The sequence below is a fragment of the Camellia sinensis genome, chromosome 3 (assembly GCF_055761805.1).
Source record: "Camellia sinensis isolate YWXY chromosome 3, ASM5576180v1, whole genome shotgun sequence".
NCBI lineage: Eukaryota > Viridiplantae > Streptophyta > Magnoliopsida > Ericales > Theaceae > Camellia > Camellia sinensis.
In genome coordinates, this window is record NC_138963.1 from 65,216,294 (window position 1) to 65,239,325 (window position 23,032).

The window sequence follows — 23,032 nt, forward strand, 5'->3', positions numbered from 1 at the left end:
TCAGAGCTTACAATATATGTTACATGTCCATATTTGTCCACTTTTAAGTGCTCTTGAAAGTTTCCCTCTTATGCCTAGGTGATAGGCCATCACATGTGCATGTTTGTATGTGTTTTTGTCCATCATTTCTTAGCACTTTGGCTACTGATTTGGGCATGTTTAAGAGCTGTCCACTTTAGTTTAAATCCATCTTTGCATGTTGTTGCATGCTATGCATGTTGGCATATTTAGGTTGTATGCTTATTGCATGTTAGTTGCATTGCATAATCTTGTTGCATATCGCTTGCTTGTATGCTCATGTTGCATTAGCTTGCTTGCATGCTTAGGTTGTATTTCATTGTGTGTGCATTCCCTTGCCTCTTGATCAAGCCTGATAGAGGTTGGGGCCCCTTATGTGTTTTGTGCATTTCATTTGATATTGAATTACAAACTTGGCTCCTTTGGCCATCATGCATTGAAATGCGTGATTGGTGGCCCGAGGGTCGAGAACCATACTCCTTTGAGTCTTAAACATGATAAGGGGTGTGGTTGCAAACATTGTCTTGCAAATGTATTGCCATGCTCTGTTTTTTCTCTGCTGCAGCAACAAGAGCTTTTCACAGGAAGATATGGCCGATCGGCCATCTTCAGTGCCGATCGGCTAACAATATTTGGTTGAGAGCCTTAGTTTTTGTTCGATGACCAGTTTTCCTTGGCCGATGGTCCTATATTCTGGCCGATGGCCTCCAAGAATGTCCACAAGGTGGTTCGGAAGTGTCACAGAAGCTGGCACAGTTTCTAGAGGTACAGAGCAGTACAAACAGAGGCAACATGAAACATGGCAATGGATTTCCGAGTGAAGCCAACCGAGCATGCATGTGTCCCTCTTCCCGAGGCTGCTTTACTATTTTTCATAGCTTAATTAATTTGTTTAATTAGTTAAGTGTTGTGTAATAATTAATTAGCTTGTTAGTTAGCTAATTAGTTAATTTGTATTATTCTTTTGGTCCCTCCGTCGAGAGGGTGCAATTATGTAATAAGCGTGCGTGTTTGTGATGCATGTCTTCCAACCCCCACTTCTTTCTCCCTTTTACTTACCTGCTTTCGACGGTTAGTTCTAGGGCATATTTCAATTAGCATCCTTATGCTATGCCTGTTTGCATCCATTCATCTGTATTGCATGCACCGGGCTCGGCGCATCATACTAACTGCATTGTATTTTAATTCCAAGTTAAATACATGTATCGAATTGTTGCATCTCACATGCTATTCTTAGGATAGCTGAGCCTATTTCTAATTGCATTTTGTATATGCTGCATTAGCCATTTTAACATGAACTAGGATCATCTATGATTTCTAACTAGTTTCTCTATTTTGGCTCGGAGTACACTATAAGTGTTTATGCTTTAGCATCTTGCATGTGTGTGAGTGTTAACATGACAACATGCTTTCCATGAGGCTAGTTGCTTATGTGATATAACTGCCTGAATGCCTGTGGGTGAAGGTTGGATTACTTGAATTGGAACAATTCATTGAAATCTGCATTTTAGCCTACTTGCGAGTAGTAAACTTCAAACCATTTTCCAAACAAATGGATATGCGATGCTTCGTTCCAAATTAGGCGATCTAGTCTATATTTGTTTGATGTGCGCATCACGTAGTAAGACTAGCTAATTAGTCGGAATAAGAACGCATGCGTTTTCAAAAACAAGATATCATGCTTAGTACAGGCCGATCTTTGATCGGGCGAGCGGGGGTTCTCATAGATGACCTTCCCCTCTCGTACCCAAGTTCTCGAGCCAAGGCAACTTTGGTGATGACGGACATGTGGCCTTAGGCACGAGTCAGGGTTTCCTAAATTCTTCCAAAATAAAATATTTAGGTGGCGACTCTGTATCTGGCAAAGTAGTCCATGTTTGGCACTTCTTTACAAAAATCAGTTTTCCAAAACGATTTGCCAGATTTGGACTCTTTGGTGATTTGTCAATCTCACATCGCACATTGTGAGATCAAATTAAGAACCGTGACATTTGAGTCCAAACTGTAGCATTAAAGCCCAAGGGCGCGCCTACAGTTGGCATGTTTTTCTAGCTTAACTTAGCTTAAGTCCAACATGTTTTAGCCTTTGAAATAGCCTGCTTTAGCTCTGTTTTGGGCTATTTGGTTCATTTGAACTTTGTTTTGTATAGTTGTAGTGTAAATCCTTGCACTAGCTTGTTGTTTTAAGGCTTTAAACATCATTGGTGTGACTTGGCTTCATGTTTTTAGTGCTTTTATCACTCAATTTCAGCACCTAAATCTTTGCAACCTCCCTCTTTGTTTCATTCTTTCATTTTCTTTTGAGGGTTGTTTTAAACTTGGGATCCTTTAAGCTTGAGATTGAGGTCATGCTCAATGGTTTAATCCTCTTTGAGGGTTCATTATCAAAGACATGATCTCTCTTTTGCCTTACACTATCCCTTGGTTGACACTTCCTTCACTTTAGAGGACACTCACCAATGGACCAAATTGATTAAAGAATGATTTGGTAATTAAAATGTGTAAACAAAATTGACAAGTAAAAGTGAGAAGATAAGCATGTCTTTGTGTTGTATTGCATGTGTTCAAATTGGACGTTAATTTGAACACAAGGAAATTGGGACATTTCGTACTCAAAAGTGGTGAAATGTGCCACTTTCCTAGGCCTCCATTGCCCTTGATCATGCATGATAGGGTGATGGTCTTGTTGGTCATATTTGTGCATTTATCGAAATTGTACAACTTGGATCTTTGGCCATCATGCAATAAACTTGTTTGATTGGTGGTTTTTGGATCCCAATGTGTCACTCATTTGAGATATTGAGATGATAAGGAGGGATACAATACAAACAAATCCTTGGAAAAATCCCCCTTTGTGCTCTGTTGCAATATAGTGATCCAATGCATCAGTGGCCAGCAGTGCATCATCCATGGCCGGCAGTACACCTTTTTGGCCGGCAGATGGCCGACGGCAACCATCCATGGCCAGCAGGCCACTGATGTAAACCTCAGTAAAGATCTAGTAAGGTAGAGCAAAAAGGTTCTAGAAATTCTCAACCCTGCAAACAGAGACTTTAGAGAGCAAAACAGAGGTCTTTTCAGGAAGAAAACTGAGCATGTGCATTTTCCACTTCCCGAGGCGGAGCAGTGGCAGCATAGTTTGATGTCTTACATACTTAGTTCATGTATATTTGTGTTGTAAATTAATTAATTAGTTTACTAGTTAGTTAAAGGGTTGTAATAGTTAGTAATTAGCTTAGCTAGTTGTTATTTTGGTTTCTAATATTTAGTTTAGTTAGCTTAATTAGATTAGCTTAGCTCTCATTTATTCGGACCCTCCTTCGCGAGGGCGTAATGTTATAATAAGTGTGCGTGCGTGTGTGTATGTTTTTTCCAACCCCACGTCTTTCTCCTTTTTACTTAACCACTTTTGATGGTTAGATTAGGAGCATCATGTTTCAAATTGGCATACCTTATGCTTGTATCCATTCATCTTGTATTGCATACATCGAGGCTCGGTGCATCATTCAAACTGCATTGCCATTTCAAATATCTTATTTGAATACGTGTTTAATCGCATGCTATTCAAATCAAATCATATGCCATATTAGTAGCCGAGCCTATTAATTGCATATTGCATGTGTTGCATTAGGTATCTTATATAGTTAGGAATCATGCATAATTTTCTAACTCATGTTTTCGTAGCTTGGAGTACTAGGTGAGTTTTTTACACTTTAGCATATTTGCATAAGTGTGAATGTTTCCATGTCTAGCATGCTTGCCATGAGGTTATGTGCTTAAATGTTAAACTGCATGAATGCCTGTGGATGAAGGCTTGTTGTTTGAATTGGAATGATTCAACAGATGTGCGTTTTGAAGCCCACTTTGTTGAGTGGCAAATCCGCAACTTTAAAGCCCACTTGAAGTGGCAAATTCAAACCATTTTCGCAAACAAACATGAGTTGAATTGTTCTAAATTGAGCAAGCTAGTCTATACTTGCTTGTGCGCATCACATAGTAAAGCTAGTTTAAACATCGAAATAAGAACGCATAATGTATATAAAAGTTATATCATGATTAGTAGAGGCCGATCTTTGATCGGGCGAGCAGGGGTGCTCAATTCATGACCTTCTCCCCTCGTACCCAAGTTACCAAGCCGAGGCAACTTTGGTGATGACGGACACGTGACCTTCGGCATGAGTCAGGGTTTCCAAAATTTTCCCAAAATAAAAAATATTTAGGTGGGGACTCTCTATCTGGCAAAGCAGTCCAATTTTGACATTATTTGATTGAAAATCGATTTTCCAAAAAGATTTGTCGGATTTGGACTCTTTGGTGTTTATCAATTTCACATTGCATTTGGGAGACTAGATTCAGAACCGCCGGAGTCCGAATTGTGAGCCATTTTCTTTTCAAACCTTTCTGAAAGAGAGGGGGAGGGGGGCGAGGAAAAAAGGCGAGTCCACAGTTTCTGGTGACTCTACTGGGGATTTAGAGCACTTGACTCGAACTCATGATATGTTGTTTTATCTACACTTATGTGTTTCTTTGCATTTGCATTTGCATTTGAATCGGCGTGCCTAAGTCACTGTGTTTGCCATCTGTTATTCTTGAGCAGTTTGCTGGAGGCTTGGTTAGAAAAGCTTGCCAAAAGACTGACCAGCTGCGGGCTCTGCCACAATGGGAACACAACCCTTGGATCTGGACTACCGCTGTATCGTTTGATCCTCCTTTCATTTCTCGATGTTAGGTGTGAGAGGTATATTAGGTAGTCTTGCCAAGGTACCCTTTTTGAACAATTGACCTAGTTACATATCGAAAACCATAGAGACTGTTCCAAACTAGGACAGGTTGCTTACCCGAATACAGGAATTGTATGAAACTGTTTGTTTTGCGTAGTGAACCCTTAGCTCCTGAAGAAATTAGAACAGGGTAACCTTACCCCATCATAGGGGTGTTTTGACTCTCACTTGCTTGATATGTGCTTTTAGAGTGAAACTCTGCAGGAATGTATGTATCAGTTGCAAGTCTGGATATCAGTTTTGACGTAGAAATCAGTGTTGAGTACAGTTCTCCAACTTATGATTGCAACTGCATGTTATTTGTGTCTGAGCCGAGGTGCTGTGCGGTTTTTGATTTTTGTTTTCTTTTTGCTTTATTTTTCTTTTTGCAAGGTAATTTTTCACAATTGCTTCAAATGATTCAGTTACCCCCCAAGCACTTTGGACCCGAGTGAGAAGACTTTATAGATCTGGGGATCTTGTCAGGGGACAACCAGTGTTTGCTTTGCTCCCACCGGTTACAAGACCGATGAGGGTTAGGCGTAACTCACCAGTTCAGTAGTCATCAATTCAGTAGTCACCACTTACTTCGCTTGTGCCTAGTTAGGCCCAGTCTTCTACTTCTACTCCAGAAGGAGAGTATTCACCAGTTCTGATAGCTAAACATCCCTCAGTCAGCATGGAAGATATGCTTCGTCAGCTCCAGCAGACTACTGAGACTATGCAGCTAGATGCTGCCCACCAAGCCGAGGTCACAGTTCGCCAAGCAGAAGTGATAGATAGGCTTCAACAACAACAACCACAACCGGCAGTAGCCTCCGCATCCCATGCACCCCTAGCGGGAGTTTCGGCACCCAGGGTCACAATCAATGTCCAAGGGAATATGGGCATTCCGGCAGATCCAATCCCACCTCAAACCTCCAAGGCAACAGTTTACCAAACGGAGGTGCCGTTTGAATTTGAGGTTGACCTTACTGCATTGAAGGTCAGCAAGCTAGAAAAACTCTTCAAATGGGCGTAGGGTATGAATTCAATCCCTGATATCGAGGATGGTTATACAGATTTCGTGGCGACTCTGCCCGACAGATTCAAGATGCCGCACATAGACTGGTTTGATGGCTCCGGGGATCTCATGGTTTATCTCTGGTTATTTTCAAATATTCTACGACCAATGGGTCTCATTAGACTGTAGAAATTATCACTTTTTGGCCAAACCCTATAGGGTATAGCGGCCATCTGGTATGCCAAACTTGAGGACTTCGTGAAAAGAAATTGGGAGGAAATGGCTGAGGCCTTCATAGCACAGTACTCTCACAATACTCAGATCGAGGTCACTACTTGTGATCTTGAAGCAACTCGCCAGGAGCCAAAGGAGGGCTTCTCGAATTTTGTGATCTGGTGGAGGGCCAAGGCTTCTATGATGACTATTAGACCATCTGAGAAAGATCAGATCCGAATGGTGATTCGTAATTTGCAAGGAAGACTGTTACAGAAGATGATAGTCTTGCCTTTGTCTACATTTGCCGAGTTCCACGAAATGGGGGTCCAAATTGAGGATGCGATGAAGTAGGGGCTGATAGACCATGAGAAAGAACAGCCCAAAATGAGGCCCTTTACACACAGCTCCAATGCAGCCATGACTGGTGGCACTTCTGCACAGCCTTTGGATGTGAGCATGGTCACTACCACACCCAAGACTGCCACCCCCTTTATCGGTACGTCCAATACAACTTCACAAACCTTAATCCATCAGGCCCGAGGCCAGAGGGTCTTCACCCCGCTTTACATGTCCTTATTCAAAGCCCTAGGGGTCCTGATCAGAAAAGGGTATCTTAAGCCGTTAGAACAATGCCTACTACCCAATCCTCTCCCACCTAAACACAACCCGGCCAAATACTCTACTTTTCACCAACATCATGGTCATGATACTAATCAATGCTTTAGACTGCGTCATGAGATTCAAGATCTCATTGACAATAAAGTGATAGTGTAGACACCGTATTTTTGACCGCTCTTCAGACTTGGGCGGCATTGATTGGTTATTTGGTGATGAAGGCTATTCTGTGCAAAGGTTCGATTTCTTCAGCAAGGAGAGCTTCAAATCCCAACCTTACACCCCATTTTGGACCAAAACTATTTTGACCAAAATGATTTTAGACCTTTAAACCCTCTCTTTCAAAATATTTTTGAAAAAAAGTTTCTACGATGTTCCAAGGCTCACATATCGTTAAATGTTGCGCTTTTCGATAAACAAAGCAAGGACAAAGTGGAAATAAATGAAAGAGAGGTGAACTCTTGGAAAAATCTTTCAAAACAGCTTATTTAGAGGTTTGGAGTTGAAAAAGATTAGAGGAGAGGGAAGAAAACTAGTTGAGGAGAAGTTTGGCATGAATCCGGTTAAGCTGAAACTGAGCAGTCTTCACTAAAACAAGCATATCTTTTTTCACACTTGGAATTTTGAAGTGAGGCTGCCACCATTGGAAAAAATACTTCTGGGGTTTCAATTTAGACTCAAGAATGACCTACAAAGGAGTCCGGATGAAGGAGATATGTCCATTTAAAGTTAGACCTGGAGAGCAGATTTTTCTGGCCGGCCACTGGTGGAGTGTGTCAGCCATGAATGGAGCTTGCCTACCGTGTATCGGCCAGAGGTGCATTTTGTCGGCCACCAGTGATGGCCGGTCGGCCATTGGTGTCAAAAAGGCAGTTTTTGTGCAAATATTTTCCTCCAGCTGTTTTCACAATGTTCCAGCTGTCCATTTTGAGATATTTTCGACCAAGGCTCATATATTTCTATATATAGAGGACCTTCTCTACTGTTTTCAAGGTTGGAAATTTTGGGAGCCTCTCTCTCTACAATCCTCTCTCTCTAGATTTCTCTCTCTCTTGCCCTTTTGTGCATATAAGTAGAGATACACTTCTAGTTTACCTATCAACCCTTAACCAAAGTTGCTTATCTTTGGCCTGAGGTTACTTGAGACCTTCTTTGAGCTCTAAAAGGTGTTTGTGGCTTGGATTGTTGCTTATTTTGTGCTTTGGCTCCAAGAGGTATACTACTTGCTTTGTTAGCTTGTTTTGCACACTTGCTTTGCCATCTTTTTCTACTATTTTGGGGCTGTTTTGACATGTAAAAAGTTCTATTTTTGAGGCCTAAAAGTGGTGGTTTGAGCCCTTTTAAGCTAGGGGTTGTCCATCCCTTTTGCTTCTTAGCTTGTTAAGCTTTTTGAGCTATTTTTCATCACTTTCAAATCAATTTTTTTGGGCCTTTTAACCACTGAATTTCAGAGGTTTTTCAGTGGTAAAAATAAACTTTTGAAGTTCAAATTTGGGGGGGTTAGCCTCCCCTCCTTTTGTTTTGTTTGTATGCCTAGTTAGCTTCATGTGTTAGCATGTTTTTCTAGCTTAACTTAGCTGCATGTTTTTGCCTTTGAAATAACCTATTTTGGCTTTGTTTTGGGCTGGTTAGTTTAGTTGAGGCTTGTCTTACATAGTTATAGTGTTAATTCCTTCACTAGCTTAGTGTTTTAAGGCTTTAACTATCATTGTTTTGAGTTAATAGCATGTTTTAGTACTTTTATCACTCATTTTCAGCATATACAATCTCTGTAACTGTAATAACCCGACCCTCGTACATGTTCTTTGTTATATTTTCGGATCCTATTTTGTGATTTTGAATGCTTACTGTGGAATCCTATGGGAAATTTAAATTAAGTAAGTAAACCATATGATTAAAGATGTCTATCTGTTCAATAAGAAAAGTATCTGTTACATGAGAATGCTTAGATCAGAAATTGGAAGCCTTAGAGGCTTAATTATCTGGAATTGATTTCACATATATAATCAGCATAATTTTTAAGTAATATTAAGCACTTCTGTGAAATTTCAATTTGGGGATGCTTAAACGATTAATTTTTGTCCCTATTCAAGCTTTATATATATACATGCTTATAAGAGTCTTATGACCTTAAGACTTAGCAAGTTTTCCATAGCATCTTCTTGAGAGAAAAGGGAAAAGGGGATGAGAGCAAGGAGGAATTGAGATTGAAGCTAAGGTGAATTCAACTTCCCTAATCTAATTCTCCTTCTCAATTTGAAGTAGTAAGATTTGGCTATGGTATGAGCTAAGTGTGATAAAAGTTTAGAAACATGTGTATGTTGAAGACTTGGTATGATAATCCTACTATTTGTGCATGTTGGACAATTCAAGTTATTTGATTAAGAATTGCTATCCATGTTTATGTCATGTTTTGTATATTTATGTATGTGGGTATAAAGTTAGGAGCTTCAAGAATAATGATATGTGGATGAACTTCTATGGTTGCTCCAAATCAATTGAGTTATATTCATGAGCCCAATTCAAGTTAGATGAATTTTGGTGTGTTGTATGTATAATTTATATGTTGTTTTAGCCTTGATTTAACACCTAGAAGTTTCAATTTAGAGCCTTGGAAACACTCCTAAAAGAATGGAATTTTTTAGCAAATTTCGGACTGGAAGTGCAGAATCGCCGCACGTGCGGGAGTCATGGCCGCACGTGCGGGGGTTGTGGCCGCACGTGCGGGAGAAGGGAAATTTTGGGGCTTTTGTTCTGCTAAAAAGGCACGTGCGGGACCTCAGGGCCGCACGTGCGGGGCCAACTGCCGCACGTGGGGGGCTCACAGCCGCACGTGCGGCTCATGCTGAAAAATACTGTTTGCTCCGTTTTGCGTGTAGAACCCTCCAATGTTGTCGGAATATGTATTTGATGCCTTTTAATATGTATAAATTCCTTCGATGTAAAACGAAACAGAAAGTGATCTAATATGGAAAGGAAACTAAATTGTGTAAGGTTGAATGTGTGCAGGGCACACTCCGGGAAGAACAAGCACATCATCGCAACACTGTGAGTAGTAGTATCATTATCCTCTTTACATATGACTAATGATTTTCATTAGCGTTTCGTTTACGCAACTATGTTAATGTCTCAAGTACGCAACTTTAACATACTCAAGTATGTTCCAATTATGTAATGAATGGGATGGGAAAGATAAAACACCTTTGTTCTATAAGACTCTGGGCCTACGGCCATTCAATATAAGTTATTATGATATGAAACAAAGTGCTACACGGAACTAAGTGCTACGACGTGAGCCACCTCTAGAATCCGTGTGAGACACCTCTTGAGTTCGTATAAGTACATTTTCAAGGGCTTCAATGCCAACAAGTTACAAGGGCCTTGTGCCACACTTTCAAGGGCCTTAGTGCCACATGTTACAAGGGCTTTGTGCCACCATGTTTAAGGGCCTTGTGCCACTATGTTCAAGGGCATTACGCCACCATGTTCAAGGGCTTCAAGCCACTATGACTTAAGAATGTGATATGCCAAGCTGTTATGTTCAAGATTGGGCCTAAGGCCATTATGAGATGAATACAGAATCAGGCTAACTTTGTGATCTCTGCTTTTCCATATGTATTGATATATGCCATGTTTCAAGTTGAGCATTGTTTCATTCATGTATTACTATTCACTGAGCCCGGCTCACTATTTGTTATGTCTGTTTCTGTAGGCAATCAACCAGGTGGTCAATCCTAAACCATGACGCCCGGTTTCTTTTGTCAACCTTCGTGTACCCAAGCACTTTTGAGGCCTCTTATTTTGTGAAGTCTATTAAGATAATTAGCTTACTTCTTGGCTATCTTTCCAAGGTTGAATGTATATAACTTCAACAGTTTTTTTTTTATTATATGCCTGACTACAGGGTTGGGTCTGTATATGTGTTTGTATATAAGTATTGCTAAGGAATATTTTTGGACTCTATCAACCTATCATGGTGCATGTAATGTATAAGATCCTGGCATGTTAGAAATAGCTCAATGGAGTTTGTTGGTTTTGTATTCTTCTAATACTTTGTGCTTTCGTCAAGGCCCCATATGATATATATATACCAGGTTATATGTCTGTTTCTGAATGGGTCATGCCCGAACTTTTAGGGGCAAGTTGGGGGTGTGACAGTAACCTCCTTCATTTCTTCACTTTTTTCGTTTGTTTTGAGGGTTATTTCAACCTTAGGGTTGTTTAAGCTTGAGGTTGAGACTCATGCTTAATGGTTTAATCCTCCTTTGAGGGTTCATTACCAACGGCATAAAGCTTCGCTCATGCCTTGAACTATCCCTTGGTTGACACTTCTTTCGCTTTAGAAGACACTTACCACTGGACTAATTGACTAAATAATGGTTTGGTAATTAAAATGAGTAAACAAAATTGACAAGTAAAAGTGTGCAAGATAAGCATTTTTTGTGTTGCATTACATGTGTTCAAATCGGACGTTAATTTGAACACAAGGCAAATGGGACATTTCATACTCAAAGTGATGAAATGTGTCATTTTCCTGGGTCACCATTGCCCTTGATCATGCATGATAGGGTGGTGGTCATTTTGGTATTGTTTGTGCATTTATTAAACTCGTACAAACTTGGTCCCTTAGCCATCATACATGGAAATTGCTTGATTGATGGTTTGAGGGCCAAGAGTTTCTCTCATTTGAGCTTGTGTGATGATAAGGAGGGTAAACAGTACAGACAACTTGAGAGAATACACTGTTTTACTCTGTTTTTCTCTTTGTTGCAGCATGGAAGTGTGAACCAGCAGTGGCCGACTGGCCTCTTGTCTCAATTGTCGGCTATCAGTGATTTTTGTACAGTGTGTTCCTGAGATGAAGCGGAGGTGTTTTGAAAGTTAGCAGAATTTTCAGTGATCAAATGTGCAAACAGAGGCTGTAACAATAAGGCAATGGCTTTTTTCGGGTGAAGGATCTAGCATGCATGCATACCTCGCTTCTCGTGATTAGCTAGTTAGTTTAATTAGCGTTAGATCAAACATGTGTTGTAATTAATTAGTTATAGCTAATTAAGTGTTTTTAATAATTAGTTAGCTTAACTAGTTATTCGTTTTTGGTTTGTAATAATTAATTAGCTAGAAGTAGTTAATTAATTTGATTTGTAATATTTAATTAGTTTAGAATAGTTAGTTAATTTATTTCAAGTGTTGTACTAGTTAGCTTAATTAGCGCAGCTAGTTAGCTCTTATTCATTTGGACCCTCCTTCGCGATGGTGTAATGTTGTAATAAGTGTGCGTGCATGTGTGTGTGTCTTCCAACCCCATGACTTTCTCCCTTTTATTTAATCGCTTTTGATGGTTAGATTAGGGACATTTTTCAATTAGCATATCTTATGCTTGCATGTTTGCATCCATTCATTCGTATTGCATGCACCGAGGCTCGGCGCATCATTCAAACTGCATTGCTATTTTAATATCTTCTTTGAATACGTGTTTAATCACATGTTGTTCAAATTGATTCATATGCCATATTAGTAGCTGAGCCTATTAATTGCATTTCTCGCATGTGTTGCATTAGACATCTTGTATAGTTAGGATCATGCATCTTTCTAACTAGTTTCTGTTTTGGCTTGGAGTACTCGGTAAGTTTTTATGCTTTAGCATACTTGCATGAGTGTGATTGCCATGATGCCATGTTTCGCATGCTTGCCATGAGGCTACGTGCTTAAATGCTAAATTACATGAATGCCTGTGGATGAAGGCTTGTTGTTTGAATTGGAACGATTCAACGAATGTGTGTTTTAAGCCCACTTTGTTAAGTGGCAAATCATGTTTTAAGCCCACTATGTTTGGTGGAAAATCCGTATCTTTAACCTCACTTGAGGTGGCAAATTCAAACCATTTCGCAAACAAACATGAGTTGAATTGTTCCAAGTCTTGTGACTAGTCTATACTTACTTGTGTGCGTCACATAGTAAAGCTAGTTTAATAACTAGAATAAGAACACATAATGTTTATAAAATATCATATCATGATTAGTAGAGGTCGATTTTTGATCGGGCGAGCAGGGGGTGCTCATTTCAAGACCTTACCCTCTCGTACCTAAGTTTCCGAGTCGAAGCAACTTTGTTGATGACGGACACGTGGCCTTTGGCACGAGTCAAGGTTTCCTAAATTTTTCCGAAAATAAAATATTTAGGTGGCTACTCTTTATCTGGCAAAGCAGTCCGATTTTGGTATTATTTGATTTAAAATCGATTTTTCAAAAAGATTTGCCAGATTTGGACTCTTTGGTGTTTATAGTTTCACATTGAACTTGTGAGACTAAATTCAAAACCGCGGGAGTCTGAGTTGTGAGGCATTTCTTTCAAACCTTCCAAAAGGTGGGGCGGAGAAAAATGTGAGTCTACAGATAGCACCTCCCGAAAAACCCAACGTCACTACAAATCCTCTCCCGCTACATAATCAAGTCCCTCTACCTCGGCATATAAACCTCATCCACACATTGGCTACCCCTTATGACTCCAGTATATACATCACCCCCTCTCACCTACCTAAGTTGGCGTTGTTCATCCCTGAGAGCACAGACTTGTGCATGATGAGCACGTCCACATTCCAACCCTAACCAGTGGTGGTGACAGTGGAAGATGAAGGGGGTCAGCCTTGGTGGAGAATATCAGTCCGTTGCCCAAGGGCTTTGAGGACTTATCTGAAGGGACATACGACCCGAGCTGCTATGTTGTGCCAATCAACCAAGTTAAGCCAGAAGTGGTGTTGCCAACTGGGATGGAGGTCAGTGTAGTCCGAGAAGATGGACCAAGTTAGGGATTAGATGATCTAGCTGACCTGGAGGAGGATATCAACAATTTGTAGTTCTTTGATGAGCAAAACCAAGGAGACGTGCATACTGATTAGTTCGATTTGAACGAGTCAACAGACAATGCTGAGTGGCTAAGTGATGAACTCGATATAGATGAGGGAACTAAATTGAAGCTGGAAGGACAGAAAGTGGGAACCGCCGCAATGGTCGGAATGGCCGATGGGAAGGGTAAGCTACTAGAAAACACCGGTGAAGAACAATTGGCTTGGGAACTGGGCATTGTTAGTACTGTACATACAGAACAAGAAGCTGCGCTAGAGCGGTTTGGGCAAGAAATGAGTGGAAGTGATCAAAAAATTGAAATAGCTCAATGCCCCGCGGGAAATGTTTCTGCTAAGAGAACACTTAGACCGGAACCGAATAATTGCTTGTTAGTTGTCGGAGGTATGTGGTGGGAAGATGATGATCTGCATCTTGCGCACACTGACAAGGATTGAGGTGAAGGCCTTCTTGACAATACCTAGGATGTGGAAGAAGTCGACCACATGACAAGAAGTGGCCGATATTTCAAACCACCACATTTGGACCAACCCAAGGCATTCGGGAAGGACAAAGAAGCTGAGAAACAGAAGGAAAAGCAGTTAAAGGAAGAGGCTGTGCTGAAACAGTTGAAGAAGATTCAAGCTGACATATCTATCTGGGGGTTGCTTATGGTTTCGCTAGTGCACAGACAAGCTATACTGTTAGTGATGGATAAAGCCAAATTGTCCATTGAGACTACCCCGGAACAACTGGTGGGATTAGTCTTCTCGGGAGGCGCTACGCTGACTTTGACCTTTTCAGACAAGGAATTATCGCTAGAAGGCTCTGCACACAACAAGCTATAGACCGCCCAAACTTCCTTCGCCCGCCCCCCCTTTCGGAGAGGGCGCGAATTTGGGTTCATAACTACTACAGTTCGGACTCCTGTAACCGTTTTGAATCTAATCTCACAAAGTGCAATGTAAGACTGATAAATCACCAAAGAGTCCAAATCTGGAAAATCGTTTTGGAAAATTAATTTTAATCAAAAAGCGCCAAACATGGACTGCTTTGCCAGATTTCAGAGTCGCCACCTAAATATTTTATTTTGGGAAATTTAGGAAACCCTAACTCATGTCTAAGGCCACGTGTCCGTCATCACCAAAGTTGCCTCGGCTCGGGAACTTGGGTACGAGAGGGGAAGGTCCTGAAATGAGCACCCCCGCTCGTCCGATCAAAGAATCATCCTCTACTAACATGATATGTTGTTTTTGAAAACACATGTGTTCTTGTTTGATTATTAGCTAACTTACTAGGTGATGCGCACAACACACCAGTATAGACTAAATCGCTCGATTTGGAACAAAACATCTCATGTTTGTTTTTCGAAAATGGTTTGAATTTGCCACCCTCAAGTGGGCTTAGAAATGCGGATTTGCCACCCTCAAGTGGGCTTAAAACATGATGATTTGCCACTTCAAGTGGGCTTAAAACTCACACTTGATGAATTGTTCTAATTCAAGTAATAAAGCCTTCATCCACAGGCATTCATACAGTTATAGCAATTAAGCAAATAGCCTCATAGCAAGCATGCTATCATGGCAGTCACTTACACACATGCAAGGATGCTAAAGCGAAAACACTTATAGTGTACTCCGAGCCAAAACAGAAAACTAGATAGAAATCAATGCATGATCCTAGCTATGTTAAGATGCCTAATGCATCATATGCAAAATGCAACTAAGTAGGCTCGGCTACCTAATCATGACATATCAATGTGACATTTGATACATGTATTCAAATAGGTATTGAAATACAATGCAGTTTGAATGATGTGCCGAGTCTGGTGCATGCAAGACAAATGAATTATACACGCATGCAAGCATAAGGTATGCTAATCGAAAATATGCCATAATCTAACCATTGAAAGTGGATAAATAAAAGGGAGAAAGACGTGGGGTTAGAAGACGTTCACACACACACACACACACATTTATTACAACAATATGCCCTCGCGAAGGAGGGTCCGAATAAACAAGCTAAGCTAATCTAAGCTAAGTTACTTATTACAAACCAACTAATTAACTAACTTAGCTAATTAATTATAAACCGAATTAAAAAAAAAACTAGCTAATCTAAGCTAATTAAGGCAATAAGCTAATCAATTACAACGCATTGAAATAGCTAGAAACAACTAACTAATAAAGCAATAAAGAGAAGATGGCCTCGCAGGCGAGGGAAGTATGCATGCTCGATTGCCGTCCACTCGGAAATCCGTTGCTATGCTATCAATTGCCTCTGTTTTCACTTGCCTTGATCTCTGAAAATTGTGCCAACCTCCAGACTGCCCTTACTTCAACGCAGGGATCTGTTGGTGAGCTGCCAGCCAGAAAAAGTGGCTGCCAGCCATTAAAACTGGCTAGTTTTTCTGTAGGCTGCTGGTTTTGCTGCAACAGAGAACAATAGAGGCACAACAATGTATTTGCAAGACAATGTAGGTACTACCACACTCCTTATCATATCTCAAGCTCAAAGGAGCGTGGCACTCGGCTCTCAAGCCACCAACCAAGCACCTCAATGCATGGTGGCTGATGACCAAGCTTGCACTATGTTTATGAATGCACAAACAACACATAAGAGAGCCTCCACCCTATCATGCATGATCAAGGGGGTTGGCGACCAAGAAACGCGACACATTTCATCACTCTGAGTATGAAATGTGCCACATTTCTTATGTTTGCATTAACGTCCGATCCAAACACATGCAATGCAACACACATATGCTTATCTTTCAATGCTAAAGTGGCATGCACATGACTCTATCATGTAAGCAATGCATGCAAGACATGTTAAGGGCCAAGAGCACTAAAGCTAGTGAAGTGTATTACATATGAGGCATGCACTATCAATCTCAAATGGTTAAACCAGCTATGGACAAACCTTATGCATGCCAAAACAGTGACCAAAATGCTTTAAAATGATAGCATGGAAGGCAAGAAAATGATGTGCATGCATAGGCTCATCAACAAGGCATAAAGCACAACTCTTAAACACAATTAAAGAGTGATATACATGAGAGCATGACGGAGGTATAAGCACTGAAATTACATGTCAAATGATGACATATCATGCGAACATCACAAGTATAGCATGCTAGAGGGCTTAAAGCCTTAAAGCTAGCGAAGTACATAATATTAGGGCTATGCAATACAATGCTAAATGGACTAAATCAGCCCTAAACAGACCTCATGCATGCCAAGACAAAGGCTAAAACATGCTGAAACGGTAGCCTAAAAGCTTAGACAAGCAAGCATACGTATTGGCTCATAAGTAAGGCATAAGGCGCGACTCTCAAAAGCTATGAAAAAGTCAAACATGTGAGAGTATGACTACACCATATACACTAAAATCATGTGAGAAATGAGTTTAGAGCATGCAAACAACCCAAGTAAAGCATGCTAGAGACTTGACACACAAAGCTAGTCAAAGCCACTTATACTACGGCCATACAAGGCAAGCCTGACATGGCCAAGACCACCCAAAACAGAGCTAAGTCATGCTAAAATAATGACAAATAAATGCTGAGATGGAGTTAACACAAGCTAGGATGAGAGGCATAAAGCATGATGCATGTTAGGCCAATAAGTAGGATTGCACTACAAGTGCAAAAAGCAAGCAAAAGGTGACCCCACCAACCAAAATCAGAGTTAAATCATGTTAAATAAAGGCCAAAAACATGCTGGAGTAGAACCAAAATAGGCTAGAATGATGGACCAAAGCATCAAGCATACAAGGCTAATTAGCAAAAATTACACTACAAGTGTAAGAAGCATGAAACCAATGACCAAACCAACCAAAAATAGAGTTATGGCAGGTCCAAAAAGTCACAAAAATACGCTTGGACTAAGCTTCAAAAAGGGAGAAACACATGCTCATGTATTAGGCCACCATACTAGCAAATAAGAATACAAGGAGAGGGGATCACCCTCTTCTATTTTGGACCACGAGGACAAATTTTTACCACTGAAATTCCTCTGAGTTGCAGTGGTTAAAAGGCCAAGCAAGGGTCAACGCAAAAGCTTTGGAAGATGGCTCAAGAGACTTAACAAGCCAAAGATCAAAAGAGGGGCCCACCCCCCCTAACTACACAAGGCTCAAACCAATACTTTAAAGCCTTAAAAATAGAGTTTTTGAGAGGCTAAAATCAACCTCAAAGTAGCATGCAAAGATGGTATAACACTTAATCAAAACAAAGCTTAAAAGGGGCTAGTCTCTTACCCTTGAAGAATAATGGCAAGACAACAACTTCAGCAACAATTTTGGACCAAAACCGATGCTAAGACCTCAAAACAAGCTCCAAGGGACCTTAGCTCCAAAGTGAAGGTGTTTGAGTAGGTGTTTGTGTGCAAAAGTGTGAAGAAACAACACTTCTAGGCACAAAATAGCACAATATAGAGAGACAAGAAGAATTCTAGAGAGAGGGAGATTTTTTGCTCTGAAAAATCTGAACCCCTCTAAAGGGAGAGGAAGCTCCCTTTATATAGGCAATGCAAGCCAAAAGGCTTGCTCAATCCCTCCATAGATGAGTTCAGTTAGCCATAGCTGGCTCAAAAGATCTGAAAATACCATAAAAATGAGAAAATTGGCTGCTAGCTAGTTAAGTGCCGGCCGACTGTAGACGTGCCCGAACGTCCCGGCTCCGCGCGCGGGTGGCGCGAAATTCGTTTTGTTCATTAGCATACTACAGTTCGTACTCAACGTCACGGTTCTGAATCTAATCTCGCAAAGTGCAATGCAAGACCGATAAATCACCAAAGAGTCCAAATCCGGCAAATCGTTTTGGAAAACTAATTTTTATAAATAAGTGTCAAACATGGACTACTTTGCCAGATACAGAGTCGCCACCTAAATGTTTTTGTTTTGGAAAATTTAGGAAACCCTGACTCGTCCCTAAGGCCACGTGTCCGTCATCACCAAAGTTGCCTCGACTCGGGAACTTGGGTACGAGAGGGGAAGGTCATACAATGAGCACCCCCGCTCGCCTGATCAAAGATCGGCCTTTACTAACATGATATCTTGTTTTTGAAAACACATGCGTTCTTATTCCGATTATTAGCCTATAATTATTATGTGATGTGCACAACACACAAGTATAGACTAGATCGCCTAAATTGGAACAAAACATCTCATGTTTGTTTGTTTGAAAATGGTTTTGAAGGTGCTACTCGCAAGTAGGATAAGACGTGGATTTGCCACCCTCAAGTGGGCTTAAAACTCGCATTTCAATGAATTGTTCCAATTCAAGTAATCCAACCTTCACCCATAGGCATTCAGGCAGTTATATCAGTTAAGCAAATAGTCTCATGGCAAGCATGCTATCATGACAACACTCACACTCATGAAAGGATGCTAAAGCGTAAAAGCTTACCTAGTACTCCGAGCCAAAACAATAGCTAGTTAGTAATCAATGTATGATCCTAGCTATGTTAAGATGGCTAATGCAACACATGAAAAATGCAACTAAAATTAGGCTCGGCTATTCTAAGATGACATATGAGATGCAACTTGATAACCATGTATTCAAATAGGAATTGAAACACAACGCAATTAGTATGATGCGCTGAGCCCGGTGCATGCAAGACAAATGAATGGATGAAAACATGCAAGCATAAGGATGATAATTAAAATATGACCTAGAACTAACCATTATAAGCGGTTAAGTAAAAGGGAGAAAGACATGGGGTTGGAAGACATTCACACACTCACGCACACTTACTACAAAATGTGCCCTCTCGACGGAGGGTCCAAATAAACGCTAAGCTATTCTAAGCTAAGCTACTTAACTAATCTAATAATATAATTAGACTAATTATTACACAACCAAAACTAATTAACTATTCCTAGTTAACTAATTATTACAAAACTTTAACTAATCAAACGAATTAATTAAGTTACAAAACTGAATGCTAATTAACAAATAAAGCAGTAAATCAGGCTGTCTCAGCTCTGCCTTGAACAAGGGAGGATGCATGCTCTCGATTCCCATCCCGAAAAACTCTCTAAATGCTCTTTAGAGGCTCTGTCTGCAGGGTGTCCTTGAGAACTAGCTGCTGGATCTTACCAAAATAGTGCTGGGGAGTGCACCAGTGGCTTGCCGGCCATGAAGAGCTTCTGCCAACCCCTCTGCCGACCAAGAGTGTATACTGCCAGCCACAAATGAAGAGCTGCTAGCCAACAATGGGAGGGTGCCGGCCACTGGTGTGCTGTGACACCAAGCTGCAGCAGAGCACAAAATAGAGAAAAGGGAGGGTCTCCCAAGGGTATGTATACACTATGCCACTCCATATCACCTCAAAACATCAAGGGAGAGGCATAATCGGATCCAAGACCATCAATCGCGCATCTCGATGCATGATGACCAAAGATCCAACATGTGCAAATTCAATAAATGCATGACAAATAAGACACCAAGACCATCTCCTTATCATGAGAAATCAAAGGTAATGGAGACCAAGGGAGATTATCTCATTTCATCACTTCAAGTATGAAATGAGCTAATCCACCTTGTGTTCAAACACAACTCCGGGTTGAACATAATGCAATGCACATAAACAACATGACATGCAAAACTCTCATGCTAACCTTGACATGTTAAGATGGCATGCAAGAGTCTATCATGTAAACACTCATGCACAACATGTTAATGGGCCAAGAACACCAAGGCTAGTGAAGAGGATAACACTATAAGCATGCATAACAATACTCAAACATCCAAACTAGCTCAAAACAGAGTTATATCCTACCCAAAACAGTGGCAAAACATACTGAAATGGAGACTCAAAGGACTAGCCAAGCATGCACACATGTCAATGCAAGATTAAGGCGCAAAACACAACTCTCCCAAGGCATCAAAAGAGTGAAACATGGAGTACAATGGCATATGTTCCAGCACTGAAATGGTATGCAAAATGACTTAAAATCATGCAAACCACCCATGTAATGCATGTTGCAAGGTTTGAGCATCAAAGCTAGTGAAGTGCAATACGCAAGAGGCATGCAATACAATGCTCAATGGACTAAACAAGCCATGGACAGACCCCATGCATGCCAAAACAATGGCCTAAACATGCTGGAAATGAAGCTCAAAATGCTAGAGGAACATGCACACATGTTGGTCTATGAGCAAGGCATGATACACAACCCTCAAAAGTAATGAAGAAGTGAAATATATGAGAGTGTGACTACACTATATGCACTGAAATTACATGCTAAATGGTGCCATACCATGCAAACATCACATGCACAACATGTTAAAGGCCCTAAAACTCAAAGCTAGTCAAGGCCCTTTACACTACAACCATACTAAGCAATGCTCAAATGACCCTAACCATTCAAAACAGATCTAAGGCAGGTCAAAATAGTGGCAAAAACATGCCAGACTCGCTGTATAGATGGCAAGAAAGATATGCTCATGTATTAGCTAATAAACAAGGCATAATGGCATAACTCTTAAACACAATTAAAGAGTGATAAATATGAGAATATGGAAAAGATAGAAGCTCTGAAATACCATGCCAAATGATGCCAAGGCATGCAAACAACACAAGTATAGCATGGTAGTGGCCTCAAAACTCAAGACTAGTGAAGCCATTTACACTATAGCCCTACAAGGCAAGCCATACATGACCAAGACCACTTCAAACAGACCTCAAGCATGTTAAAAAATTTTCAAAAATGTGCTGGAATGGAGCCAATACATGCTAAAATAATAGGCTACAACATCAAGCATGTAAGGCTAGCAAAGAGGATTTACACTACAAGTGCAATAAGCATGCAAGAGGTGACCAAGACAGCCAAAAAAAGAGTTATGGCAAGTCTGAAAAGTCACAAAAATGGGCCTAAACAAAGCCACAAAGAAGTAAAAACACATGCTCATTTGGTTGGCCATCAACACAAGTAAACAAGACAAGAGGAGGGGGGACCACCCCCTCCTATTTGGGACCTCAAAATAGGGTTTTTACCACTGAAGATCCTCTAGATTTTAGTGGTTAAAAGGCCACGAAAAGTTTCTTTGAAAGGCCTAGGAAGATGGCTCAAAAGCTATTCAAGCTAAGGAACAAAAGGGAGAGACAACCTGTGGACGCGCCCCGAACGCCCCGGGAAGAATCCCGTTTCGTTCCATTTGGGCTTACCACAGTTCGGACTCAAATGTCACGGTTCTGAATCTAATCTCACAATGTGTGATGTGAGACCGATAAATCACCAAAGTGTCCAAATCTGGAAAATCGTTTTGGAAAACTGATTTTTAATAAAGAAATGCCAAACATGGGTTGCTTTGCCAGATACAGAGTCACCACCTAAATATTTTATTTTGGAGGAATTTAGGAAACCCAGACTCGTGCCTAAGGCTACGTGTCTGTCATCACCAAAGTTGCCTCGGCTCGGAAACTTGGGTACGATTGGGGAAGGTCATTTAATGAGCACCCCTGCTCGCCCGATCAAAGATCGGCCTGTATTAAGCATGGTATCTTGTTTTTGAAAACACATGCATTCTTATTCCGGTTAATTAGCTAGAATTACTATGTGATGCACACAGCAAAACAAGTATAGACTAGATTGCCTAATTTGGAACCAAGCATCGTATATCCGTTTGTTTGGAAAAGAGTTTAAAGTTTGCTACTCGTAAGTAGGCTAAAATGCGAATTTCAATGAATTGTCCCAATTCAAGTAATCCAACCTTCACCTACAGTCATTCAGGCAGTTATAGCAAATAAGCAATTAGCCTCGTGGCAAGCATGCTAACATGGCAACATTAACACACATGCAGTATGCTAAAGCGTAAACACTCACAGTGTACTCCGAGCCAAAACAAAGAACTAGTTAGTAATCATGTATGATCCTAGCTCATGTTAAGATGGCTAATGCAACACATGCAAAATGCAACTAGAAATAGGCTCGGCTATCCTAAGAATGTCATGTGAGATGCAACTTGGTACATGTATTCAAATTGGAATTGAAATACAATGCAGGTAGCATGATGCACCGAGCCCGGTGCATGTAATACATTTGAATGGATGCAAACATGCAAGCATAAGGTATGCTAAATGAGATATGCCCTAAAACTAACCATCGTAAGTGGTTAAGTAAAAGGGAGAAAGAAATGGGGGTTGGAAGACATGCATCATACACACGCACGCTTATTACAACAATGCGCCCTCTCGAAGGAGGGACCGAATAAGAAGATAACTAGCTAATCTAAGCTATTTAAACTAATTATTACACAATAAATTGATTAACTAATCCTAGTTAACTAATTATTACAGAACGAATTGAATAGCTAACGCATTAACTATTAAAGGTATAGACCAAAGAAAAACTTAGCTATCTAAGCATGGCAGCTAAGGAAAGCAATAAATCAGGAGCCTCAGAGGTAGAGGGATGCGTGCATGTCCGGTCGCCTCGTTCGGAAATCCAATGCGATGCCCCGATTTGCCTCTGTTTTCATTTGTTTTTCAGAAACTTGCACCAAGCTCCAGAAAGATGAAAATCCACCTTGGGAATCCAGTGGGAGGGTGGCTGACCATTTTTGGTCTCTC